Source organism: Nomia melanderi, chromosome 12, assembly GCF_051020985.1.
Source record: "Nomia melanderi isolate GNS246 chromosome 12, iyNomMela1, whole genome shotgun sequence".
Classification (NCBI taxonomy): domain Eukaryota; kingdom Metazoa; phylum Arthropoda; class Insecta; order Hymenoptera; family Halictidae; genus Nomia; species Nomia melanderi.
Genome location: NC_135010.1, coordinates 13,548,962 through 13,561,695, shown reverse-complemented (window position 1 = coordinate 13,561,695; position 12,734 = coordinate 13,548,962). Strand labels below are relative to the sequence as shown.

Here is a 12,734-nt window from a genome sequence, read left to right as displayed (position 1 = left end):
GTCGACGGTCGTTCTCGGCTCCTCCTGACCAGCCCCTCCGTCCCCCGAGCAGTCGCTCGATCGAGTCCGCGCCCATTGTTCCGCGGCTTCCACGCTTACGAGTCAGTTTAGCCCCGCGCAATACCATTCGGTCAGCCGCGTATTTATTATTTCATGCCGGGCCAACAGGAACAAACGCGTATCGGCGCGGCCGCCTCCCGATCGGACGCAGGAATTCACCGCCCTGCGCAAAGAACCCTTTCCAAACCTCTCTCTCTCTCTGTCCTCCTTCGAATCGTCTCTCTCTCTCGCGGAACTCGTCGACGTCGCGTGGATTTATCGCGGAGGTGTCGACCCGGCGCGACGAACTCGTTTCTGCCAAAAAGCGGGAATTCTCCGGCGCAGAACGGCCGGGCTGCGCCGACGACGGCAAGAAACGGAATACCGCGAATCGATCGCGTTTCGTCTCTTTGTCCGGTGGTGCCCGCGGACACGCAGCGTCCGTTCGGACGGCGTCGTGACGCGGGAAACGAGCGAACGAACCGAGGAGTCGTGGACCCGTGGGACTAGGAGGAACAAAAAGGAGCCGGGCCAGCCTGGGACCGTCCCTTCTTATCAGGAGTCCGTCCTCTCGCCGGTTTCTCCGTTCTATCTCTTCCCTCCCTTCGGACCGACAACGTCGCGAGTCGGCCGCGTTTCGTCGCGCGACGCCGCACCGTTCCGGACGACGGGATCTCGCGGTCGGCCGATCGATATCCGTCGGGATCGACGGGAGTCTTGCCGTGGGTGTCGACCACCCTCGAATCCCGGGTTACTTTTTATCCCGCATTAATTGGCCCCGCTATAAAACGCGAAGGTTGCACGGCCCCGGGGAACGGGCTCGCACGCACACACGCGTGCACGCGCGAGCGCGAGCGCGGGTTCGGCCGGACCGCCCTGCACGGCTTCGCGAATCGAAAGTTAAACGAAATAAACGTTCGACGCTCGATGCTACCCGGCCGTGGAGCGTGGCAAAAACTCGTCTCCGGCTGCGGAGCACCGCGGACATCGATCGTCCACGTCCGACGATCGCACCGCTCGATCCGCGCGCGTTTACGCCGGCCACGCGTCTCTTTGCCCCGCCGGTCGGCTCCGTGGAACCATCGCCGGCTTCCAGGAACACGGCTCCGGCTCGACTCGCCTCCGGCTCGACTCGCCTCCGCTCGGATCGCTCTTTACGATTATCGCCGATAGAGCCCTATGGCGTCTGCTACAGCTGCTCTTTCTTCTCGCGAACCTGTTGTCCGCTGTCCACGGAAAACGCGCCGCGTTTCGCCGGATGGAACCTTTTTCACCGAATCTTCGGAACACTGCTGGTATCTGGTAACTGTTACGTTGGCGCGAGGATTTGTTCCGTTTCGTTGTCGCATTTTCTGAAGCTGATCGCTCAACCCTTTGCACTCCGAGAGTTTTCTACCTAAAGTACCCAACACTTTCCGATGAAATATAGTTGACACTTGAAACTGGCTTCACGAGAAATCGTACATAAATTGAAGAGAGGCTGTTTCATTTGAATATTTCACATATTAACGCATCACGCGAGATTTGACTTTAAATATTATGCTCCATCATTTTTCTGCGCCAAATCGAGTGGTGACTGAGAGGAGCCTATGTCATCCGAAATCGTCGAACTTTGCGTCTACGGTAAGGAGTTTCCGAGTGAAACCTATCGATGCGAGTCTGCTAGTGTTCTAGCAAACTCTCTTCCCTTTTCTCAGTTTCGGCTGTCGGAATACCATTATACGAGTGCCGAACGGAGAAAGCCGTTCGACGTTTAGGGGATAGAGACTCCGGAGGACCCTCGATCCCAAGGTTCGACCGATCGAGCGCTCCCGCGGCTGACCGCCTCGCGCGCTGTCTAAATACACTTTAAAGATTTGAAAACGTAATGGCGGCGGGCTTTGACCAGATTTGCATGTCACGGCCCCGCGCATCATATGCCCGGATTTAGCGCGACGCTCGCGCCCGGCACGCTACTCGACGCGTACTGGGGTGGCGGCGTCGCGCAGGGGTTGCCTTCCGGGATCATCGGGAAGATCTCGACGGACCCGGAGGAACGCGTACGAGACAAACACAGAGATATCGGACGCGAGACGCGTTCACGCCGCGGAATTATCCGGCAAACTGACGCATCGCGGGAAATCAGTTCGGAGACACGTTAGAACACGAGGCGCTCAACCGCTCGTAAATAAAAATAGATAAACATTTACTACTTTGAAGACACGCCAGACGAGGATAGTCTAATGCAAACAAATTTCTATCCCACCTGCACCGGCAGGTAATTCGATGTCTATAAAATCGTAACAATTAATAAGCGCCACGAGAACCTCAGGATCTAAACAGATGATTTGGTATCGCCTGATTAATTATTCATTATTCCACAGCAATCCTATCGCGACTAGTTCCCGGTAATTCTAAGAATCACGATTCGCCAGCAAACGTCATCCGCGATTAAACCGTAAGTACCTTTACAGTGAACGGTGTTCCTCCGCATTGAATGCTCGAAACCCTTCGGTCGCGCAGCTAAAAAGCCATTAGCCCGGATGATCGCGCAACCCTTGGCGCGATCGCGTTAACGAGCCCAATCGATCCTGTTCGAACGAGGTTCGACTAGACGCGTGGTCCAGAATCACGTACGCAGTCAGGCAAGCAGCCAGGCGAACGGTCGAGCAGACAGTCGGGCAGGCTAGCTGGCTGGCTGGCTGGCTGGCTGGTTGGTTGGTTGGCTGGTTGGCTGGCTGGCTGGCTGGCTGGCAGGCAGGCAGGCAGGCAAGCACGCACGCGTCCACGTGCATAATGGGGGTGTATAATACGCGCGCGTGGAAGACAATGGACGCATTGTGCAGGTAGATACGTATACATACATGCAAGGGGCGTACAAGCCGAGCGTCGTTTGGGCATATTGACAGACTAATGATCGCGCGGAACAAAGGCCAGACCGTCACGTGGTCACGTGGTCACGTGATGGACCGTTTCCGGCGCGATGAAACGCCGCGGAGGACCGCGAGCCGCATTCAACCCCGACCGGCCGCGCAACCGACCAGCGGACCGACAGACGACACGCATCAATCAGCTAGCCCGACCGAAACGACCGCCCGCCTCACCGCTGCCTTTCCGAGACTCGGACAGAATCCGCGGCCGCTCCTTCCTCCCGGCGACTTTCTCTCCCCTCGCGAGGACACCGGCTGATATTCCACGACGGACGCGCCCCGTTACCCCGGCGGGATATTAATCGCGCCGCCGGTGGTCGACGACAAGTTGCCGATTTCTGAGAACCGTGCTGCGCCCATTCAATGCGCAAGCATTTTCCGTCAGCGTACGACCGCGCCGAGGACGCGTTCGCGCCGGGAAACACCGATCGGATCATCTCGAACGAAGGGAATAGTTGTTCCCTCTAACGGACAGAGGAATTCAATGCTTCGAGGATGATTAAAAAAAATGAAACGATGGATGCATGGTGATGGATACGCGTTTCACGGGACGAGGATAATTTCCAGCGGTAATTCTCGCGCGACGGCCGCGCGAAGCGACAGCCGAACGAAATTTCGGTGTCGCACGGACGGCCGGTCCGAAAGAACGTTAATTACGGGATTTAAAATTTTAATATCGGGAAGGGCCGGCGAACCGGCCGCGCGCGGTTCGATCTACGCGGGACAGGCGACGCGCGTCCGATGACAATGTTTAATTTGACGGCTGATCGATCCCTGTTTTATTTTGTGTTACGCGGTTTTGAATTTTAATTCCGGTATAATAGCCGGGCCCCGGTTAATTTTTGAAGGACAGAAGGGGCGTGTCAATCGGCCGTCTCGCTCGCTCGCTCGCGCGAAGCCCGGGCCGCCCCACATCGATTTCACGGCGCCGCGGAAATCAGCTCGGGAAAGTGGAATCCGTAAAATTAATCGGACACGACGCGGCTGACGCGTGCCCGTCGATCGCCGATTCGACTGCTCGTTAAAGAGAACGGAGGGGGAACGGGAGGGGAACAAAAAGCGGGAGGCGAACAATGGATCGAATCTCGTCGAACGGAGGCCGGATTGAAAGAATCGTCGACGATCGATGGCGCGCGCAGGGTTCGCGGAGGTCGCGTACCGGTCGCTATAAATTAGCCGGCGACCTTGGTCTTAACGACACGTTAAGTGACGTTTAAAAACGACATCGGCGCGTTCGCCGCGCCCCCTTTCCTCCGGCGGAAAGGGGTTGCTCGCCGTAGCTATTTTCGATTTCCTCGTGGGGAGGGTGTTCGAAAGGGGTTGAGGGCGTGAGCGTTCTCCGAGCGCGGCCGGTCGTTTCAGACGCATAAATGATCAGCAGTCCGCGGGCAGGACGCAGGAACGCGTCGCTCCGATGCGTTTCCGGTCTCCGTCCCATCGGGCGAGCCGTTAATCGATACGAATCGCCCCGCGAGATATAAGTCTATCTGGCGGAGCGTGGATTTCGTTCGCCGTCCCCCGCAACGGTCGCAATTAGGCGGCGGGAGCTGGCTTTGCGACGCGATATTTATAAGGAGGGAAAAGCCTTCGGAGCTTCCGCTCGGCGCGAAGATTACGAGATTACGGGGAGCTCGTCAAGTTTCAAGAGATAAGGACGGCTCGCTGTTGTGATCGATGAAAAGCGAAGATCCCCGTCGGAAGGTGCCCGCCGATCGAACTTTAGAAGCTGAGAGGATCAACGATAGTCGGCGCCTAGACGATTCTAACGGAGAAACTCTTAATCGCCGAAACTCGGCGTTGCCGCGAGTCGCGCGAATCCTCGTCTGGCTCGAATCAGCACGAATAAAAATAGGCCTGCACGGATAAATTCGCCGCGAGGCGGATGCGGCGGGGCTGGGATCCGCGTAATTTCGGCGTGTTCGGGAGAACGATCAAGCAGCATTTGGTGGTTTGCTGGCTCGTTTAGACAGACACAGAGACGCAGCCGGTTGTCGGGAGCCTCGTTGCGGCAACGAACACGGCGTTGTGGCTCCCTCGAGCTCGCCGGTTCCCTCCGCCGCGTCCTCGTCCTCCGGCCGCCGCTGGCAGCATCGCCTGCTCCCTCCTTCTCTCTCCTCCTCTTCCTCCTCTCTATCCGTCCGTACGTCCGTCCGTCTATCCGTTCGACGGCTATTCCCTCCGTCTCTGTCGCGCGGCGCGTTCTCTCCCCTCGTATATCTGCGGGAGGAGTGAGAGATAGCGGCGAGGACGAAGAGGTTTCAGGGTGTACACGTAGAGACGGTACCGAGCGGAGGAGCAGCGAGGCCGACGGCGGGGCGAGGGGGGAGTGGAAGCCGCTAATGAGGCCGTGTGTAATTAGGGAGCTCTCGCGGCCTAATGAAGCGCTTACCTACCTTAGCTACTAACCCCCTTCGACTCCCCCGTCGAGCCACCCCCTCCTCCTCCGCCTCCTGCGCTCAGGCCTCATCCTTCTCAGCCTCCTCCACCTCCTACACACCTCGACACCGACCAACACCGAGGCCACGAATACCGAAGCCGAGAGAAGACACGGTGGCGGCCCGGCCACGACAACGACGACAACGACGACGACGACGACGAAGACGACGACGACGACGTTACGGTTCTTCTTTCTCACCGTGAACGAACGAGAGGCTACGCTCGCGACCGAGGACGCGGCGATCGATCCTCCTCCGCGCTTCTCGCCACCTTCTCTATCCGATGATCACGCTCGACGCCAGGACACGGAACGGAAAGTGCCGTAACCCGAGGATGTGCCTCGGCTAGAGATGCACACCTTCGCGCGACGCGTCTCTCTCGCCTGGCCGTTCGTTGCCGAGGCGTATACCGGTATTAAGCGATCAGGGAGGCAGACCGGACAATTGCCTCTTCGAATCGGGAAGGATGGATCTTCGAGTCGCTGATTATCGAGACAATGGAAGCTGCGGATCAGCGTTGTTTCGCTCGAAGATATGAATAAGTTCTTTCTGGTTCGCGTCGGAGCAACGAAACGCCGAGTCCGAGTAGATCCGAATAGGCCCCGGCGTCCGAGCGTCGGGCGGAGGTCGGAGGATCTAAGATGCAACGATCCATTAGGATCGCTTTTAAGGCGGCCGGTGGCGGGCCCGGTGATCGACCGCGGAGGATGCGTCCCTGGTCGTCCATGGGGGGCTAAGCGTGGGCCCTTATCTCTCAATTCACTCAGCGAACGAGCGAGCGCTTCTTGCTTCTACTCCTCGTCCATCCTCGTTTGCTGCTACGGTTCGCCGGGAGATCCTCTCGGCCGGGTGCGAGGAGGAACGCGCGTCGAGTCGGAAGGGGAGCGAGGAAGAGCGACGCGGAGGGTTCGGAAGACACGGCTACCGGAATCACGACTTAGCCTTCTCCACTCTTCACGGATCGACCCGTTATCTCTCCGGCCATTTGCATATTAAACTAACTCACAGCGCGCGGCATATTTCAGGGAGTGAGCGTGCGAGCGAGCGTGCACGCGCGCGCGCGCGCGCGAGAGCGACCGGGTGCGGGCGTTTGCTCGCGGGATGCGGAGGGCGAAGCGGACGGAACGGAGGAGGAACGAGGAGGGAACGAAAACGAGACGCGGCGGCGAGGTCGGGGCCCGAAACCCTCTCGACGGCAAGCTTCCTTTTGCGTGCGGCTGAACGTTTTCTTTAACGGCCAACTTGTTTCCAATATGCATTGATAAACCTGTCGGCGCGGACCGCCGCGTCGCCCAGCCCTTCTATAACCGATCGAAGATGCCCCGGCTCCTTGATTGCCGACTGGATCACTTCTTCCTCCGGGCCACTCATGGATCATCGGCTCCTTCGAGGTACCCGCGGATAAATTGCGATCGTCGCTCCTGCAATTTTCTGCCGCGCCGTCCAGACGATCCTTCGCCGTAGATATATATTCGCGCCCCGCAAAAGAGACCACGATGGAAATTGAGCACCTTGGGAAATTGAACGAGCGGACCGGACGCGTTCCTCTTTCTTCTACGCGCTTAATCAAATAACCGAGAGCCGCCGATGCCGTGGTCATCTTTCGGCTTCCGAGCCATCAGTCGCTCACCTATCGGCGATCCTCGTCTCGCGTGATTAGCGGATCGCCGATTCGACCGCTCGCCTCGATCGTCGCCGGTAATGTTTATCTAACGAACAGGCAAACAACCGGCGGACAATCAATCTCGTCTCCCTCGTTTCCGACCGGCTCTCACGTTCTATATTTATACCCGCGGCGTTCAGTTTTACGGCGAATAACATTTCAATTCGCCGACCATCTCCCGGATATCTCCGCCGGACCGAGCAATCAGTCTTCCCTAGCGATATTTATTGCCCGGACATTCCCGGACCCGTTTAATAAGCAAAAAGACCGCCATATCTTTCGCGGAATTTCAGCGAGCCCCCGTTCTCCGGCCGCCGGTGTCACCGTTCGGCGCCGAACGGTCTCCCCCCCGGAGTATCACCGCGTGTCGTCTTGGCATTACGCATTCCCGTAAACGGATTTCGCTCGTTTATTGAATGTTTACTACGCTCGCGCGAATATCGCGCGATTATTTACGACGTGCCGGCCAGTAGCGCGGCACCCGGCCCGGCCGGAATCCCGGCCGCTGAGCACGAATTTATTACGGAGCGATGTGAAACGATGGGTTCCCTCGGTGCCAACTCGATGCCCGAAACCACGACTTTTCCAACAGACTTTAACCGTAACGCTCCCGACCACTCGTATCGCTCCATCGAGACCCGCCTAGGTACTTCGGCCGCGAATCAGTCCTGCGGCCTCTGATCGCCAGCCGAGTGTTCGTTCAACAATGAACCGTATCGCCAGTGACGAGCCTTCAATTATAATTTCCGAACAACACCTATATATAGTCGCCCTTAAATTGTTTCAACCAATAATAACACACATTTGCTTTCCTCGTGTCGGCATCACACCTCTGCTCAGAATGTTCTCCAGAAAAGCCAATTCCCATAAATCCTCCCTCCATCGTGGACAAACGCAAGATCGGTCCGTTCCATGTCTGAATGCACCGCAGTCAAAGGGTTAATATAGCACTGGAGCTACTTCGGTACATTCGCGCGACGGAATGTCGAGACACACGAGCTGCGAGGAGCGAGAGGATCGAGGCTAGCGATTCCTAGAAAATTCCTGGAAACGATCGTCGTCGCCTAGCACGTGGAGTTTACCAGTCGAATGTGACAGGGGCCGAGGATCGATCGCAATTCCGCGTAGCCGTCCCGTTGGCGATAATGACCAAGAAGAGAAACGTCCGGTAGCCGTGGGCCCCGGGTGTCCGTTTCGCGTGTAACCGAATAGCGATGCTAATCTTGTCGCGGTCCGTGGATACGTAGAACGAGAAGGGGTCTGCGTGTCTCACACCCATCCGAGGCGAGTTCCAGTTCCAGTTCCAGTTCCAGAGAGAGGACTCTCCGCACCGTCCGTGGCCGGCGTCGCTGCTACTCGGGTGTCCGTTTCCAGTCCTAATACCCTTTATCGCGAATTAAGATGTTGTCAGGGTGTGGTAGCCGGCTTCCCCTTTCTCCGAAACGACACCGTGCTCGATTCATCGGATCCGTCGTATCGGCCGGACACCCATACCCCGCCGGGCGCAGCGCACACGGACAGGCGGACGGGGCCGCGTTCGGACGCAGGTGCGCCTGTGCCGGCCGCTTCTTCCGACGGGAATCGAGGAACCGGGTTAATTATTACCGGGAACAGGCAATAAGCATCGGAGGAATGCGATTCACCGGGCCGATTTAACGAGACCGGCATGCATCTCGATTACCTACTCGGCTGGGAAGCCTCTCCCTCGTTGCGCGCCGCAACGGGAAACGGAATGGAAGTTAAGGCCGGCGCACAACCTAACACCACCTTCGACGCTATGATGTGTCCTCCGAAGATTTCCGGGTGTCAACTGTCTCCGGTGACCCTATGGGTACCATCGGTGTCTGAAGCGATCAGAGAACTTATTTTCGCCAACGATGATATCGACGTTTGTACAGGTAGACACATCATTGCAACTATGGTGCGAACAATTGCGTAAATATCACCCCGAGTAGTAGAACCTGTGAATCTGGCGATGCGAATGAGCGGCCGGCAAAGTGTTAAAAGCTTCTATGGCACTGAAAAGTTTCGCCATTGAATTGTATGACTGAATTACTACGTATACCGGAGAGTCCCAAAGTCTACAGTGGACGAAGGGTTAATAACGATTTCGTGGAATATCAGGAACTCTGATGTCTGATCTAACGCGATTAGATTAATTTCGTTTTACGATCACTCGGTGTAACGGTGATCCGCTAGGTAGACGAGTCCTCGTTTACGTGTAAGCGACCGCGACGCTGTTGGCGCGGTGTCGTTCGGCTGGCGTTAAGTGTGCGCCGGCCTTTAAAACTCGCAGCACCGGGCAGGAGAGATACTGGACCGGATAACGCGCGAACCGTTCCAAAGTTACGGCTACCGTGGACGCGCCGGCAGGATCGTCGTGGTCGCCGGTGTCTCGTGAGAGCCGGATATACGCGTGGATCGCGGAGGGCACGCGAGCCGCAGGAGCTCTCCGCGCAGACGTGCGGATAAAAGGGAGGCGCGCTGTTCCGTCGAACAGGTAACGGCGACCGAACGGAAGGAACGAATGAACCGAGCAGGTATACGCGGCCTAAGTATATACAGGAGGAGGGTATTAATGACGCACGCGTGTTAACTCCGGCACGTGTTCACAATATTATTTATTATTTATGCTAAGTTATGCGGAGCCAGTCCATGGATACCATAGGCTGGCCAGCGGCCACAGTCTACCGTACGTCTGTCGGTGCCGTCATCGCTCGGCATATTTATATCAATTACGTGTTATTCCCGCGGCTCGGATTATTATGTAAATGGCCATTCCGTCGCTTCGGATGTCAGCGGAGCTGGCCACGCGTCGCTACCGATACGTCGGCCCCACGATCGACGCGCCGTTCCGTCGATCCACTTCCATAGATCTCCGATCACCAATGTCACGGATAGCCGGAACGTTCGCCGCGAACCCGAGATGAAGCGTCGAGTGTCTTCTGTTCGATAAACGCGCGTATCGAGACTGGCCATCGCGACGAGTTTCAGCCACTTCGGTTAACTACGCTTCTATATTTCACGGAACCGGTACCTAACCGCTGGAAGGTTAAACTCCAGACGTAACGCGGGACAACGCGTTCGCCGAGTCGTTTTTCGGTTTTGACGAAACGTCTAAACATCAATCGGCCCCGAAAACTGCTCTCTAATTCGAGTTTAGCGAGGGGGCCGGCGAAAGTTTGGTCCTCCGGCGGACGGGGACAAGCCCTCGGGGATGTCGGGTCAATAGATGACCGGTGGTTGAGCAGGATGGAGGTTGGCCTCGGCGGCGGCGGTGGCGACGGCGGGGGTGGTGGACTCGTAGCGGGTAGAGGGTGATGCATTCGCTGAATATGTATGAGGCTCGCGACACCCCGTAGCACACCGAGAGACGACCCGAACCACCACTATCTGTGGGTGATAGTGGGTATGCTGTATGTCTCGTAGGGGTCTGCGGGCGAGCTGCGTGGTGGAGCTGCGAGAGATGCCGGGCTTTCGAGGGGGTTAGAGGGGCTTTCGGGGGCCGGCTGGCTGGTGGTTCTGCGGCTGCGAGAGCTTATATCGCAAGAACCAACCCCAATGGAAACTCAAGCCTCTGAGGAGCCTCACCCATCATGCACACTCTCGTGCTCGCCGCTTGCTCGCACCCTCTCCACCGGCGTCGCCGTTAACCTCCATCCAAAGGATCCTACCTACTATATCGCGCCATCGCCTCATACCCCGTGGCTCCGGCTAGCAGCACTCAGCTCCAGAGAAACCGTCCCGCTATCTTGGGAGACAAAGTTACGTCGTAATTCCTTCGCGAACAGATGCCGATGTGCCGCTAAGACGCTCGCTCGCTCGCTCGTCCACCCCCGTCATCCCCCTTCGCCGGCGCACCGCCGTCCCACGGAGCGTCTTACCGCCTCCTATCCGCCGCTCCGTCGCAACCGCGATTTTGATTACCTCGGGGCACGGTGTACGCGTCGAAACCGCGGCCGTGCTTCCAGTCGAGACCGCCAGCTCGTAAATCATTCGCTTTAGAACCCGACGAGCACCGTTCCCCGTTTATCTGGTCGTCCGCGGGTTTTCTTCGTGGCCGACACGAAGCTGGGACACCGGTTTCCCTGAGAAAAGCTGAGCGACGGCCACCCTGCTGTCGATGGCGAGCGAAAGGGTGAAACTCGAGGGGCTGATCCGCCGATGAGAACGGTGCAATATATATGATCCGCTAAATAGGGACGACTGCGCGCGTCAGCGACGAATCCCGCAAGACAGCATGAGATATTGCCGGATTAGGACGCATTATAGTTTTAAGCTCGTCCCGTTAAAAGCCACCGGTTCTCATATCTCCTGAATAATTCGCGCCGGGGGAGAACCCGTCTTCCGCCGGAAGACGAAGATCTTAGATACAAACGGCGCTGCTCGGGGACGCGGGTTCCCACACGCCGCTCCTCCGACGAGCTTGCTGGAAATTCTTCGGAGAACCCGATAAATCGACGCTGGTTAACGCCGGAGTTACGGTGCGATCGGATTATCTCGTACTTTCTTGTGCAGATATTTCAGGATACTCGTTAGTAAATCGGTTCATTCGATGATGGTATGAGAAAATGTCTACATCTTCTAAATAGTTGCTCAACGTCTAACAGCTCCAGTGTTCGCAAGGAAACTCACGAACTGCCGAGGGTGAAGGGTTAATATAGGTCAATAAAACGAGAGAAAGAAGGGGCTGGTGGCGATTCGAACAAAGTCCTTCCGTAATGACGCGTACCCCGGCGTCCACGGGGCTTGCCACGTAAATCTGGCTGACAGGGGTTGCGCGGCTTATCGCGATCGTTCCGATGGCGCGCGTGCGGCGCGACAACCCTTTTATTTCGCGCGAACTCGTGCGCGATGGAACGGCTCGTTGAGCGTCACTGTTCCCTCGGAGGGTCGGCACGGGATCTCCGTGGTGTTCCAGGGCGTGAGGAAGGGTTGCGATCTAGCCAGAAACGCCTAACACCGCTCCCGGGGGGTGGAGCCGAGCCGAGCCGAGAGTCTGAGGCAGGAGAGAACGCGGGAGAGACCGGCACCGGGGGAGAAAGGAAAGACCGTGGCGATAATAAACCAGACCGGCCGCGCAATAAAATATATCCGAAGCGGAGGCGATGACTCGTTTAGCCGGAGAGAGGGGACGCGCTTCATTAGCGAGTCCAACTTCATCGCTAACCCCTTAGGCCCGCTCTCTCTCTCTCTCTCGCTCGCTCGCTCCTCTTCTCTGCTCTTCTCCCGGCAGCCCTCCGCGAGAGATTGCTCGACGGCGAGGGGCACGGACTACCACTGCCCGCTCGAACCAAAAATCCTCGGATAATTAACCGTTCCGCGGGGATCCCCCTGGCCTGGAATGCGACCGTTCAATGAGCACGGAATGCCGAACAACTTCTTTCATAGACCTCGGGGACGATTCACTCCGACTGTTGCGTCCGCTAACAATAGCCGGGAGATAATGGAATCTTACTGTTACGATTGAGTCGCTTAGTTCAGTTGATTCTTGGATTTTTCTGATTGTTAGAAATCTTAATGGAATGGTATGGTTAGTTATTCAAGGATTTCGCTTCTTCGTTTTTTTCGGGAAAGTCCGTATGGCTTCTGAATATATTCGTATATAGTAGAATCATTTCAGAAGCTAAAATGTTCATTTTCTGGATGTTTGCTTTCCGGACTTCGCGCTTCTGATTCAATTAACGA

At 56.9% G+C, this 12,734-nt stretch overlaps 1 protein-coding gene across 3 annotated transcripts in view; it reads right to left on the bottom strand.

Moving 5' to 3' along the window:
* Nucleotides 1-12,734, bottom strand: part of LOC116433684 (uncharacterized) — a 215,443-nt gene that overhangs the window by 124,635 nt on the left and 78,074 nt on the right. The window lies entirely within an intron of this gene.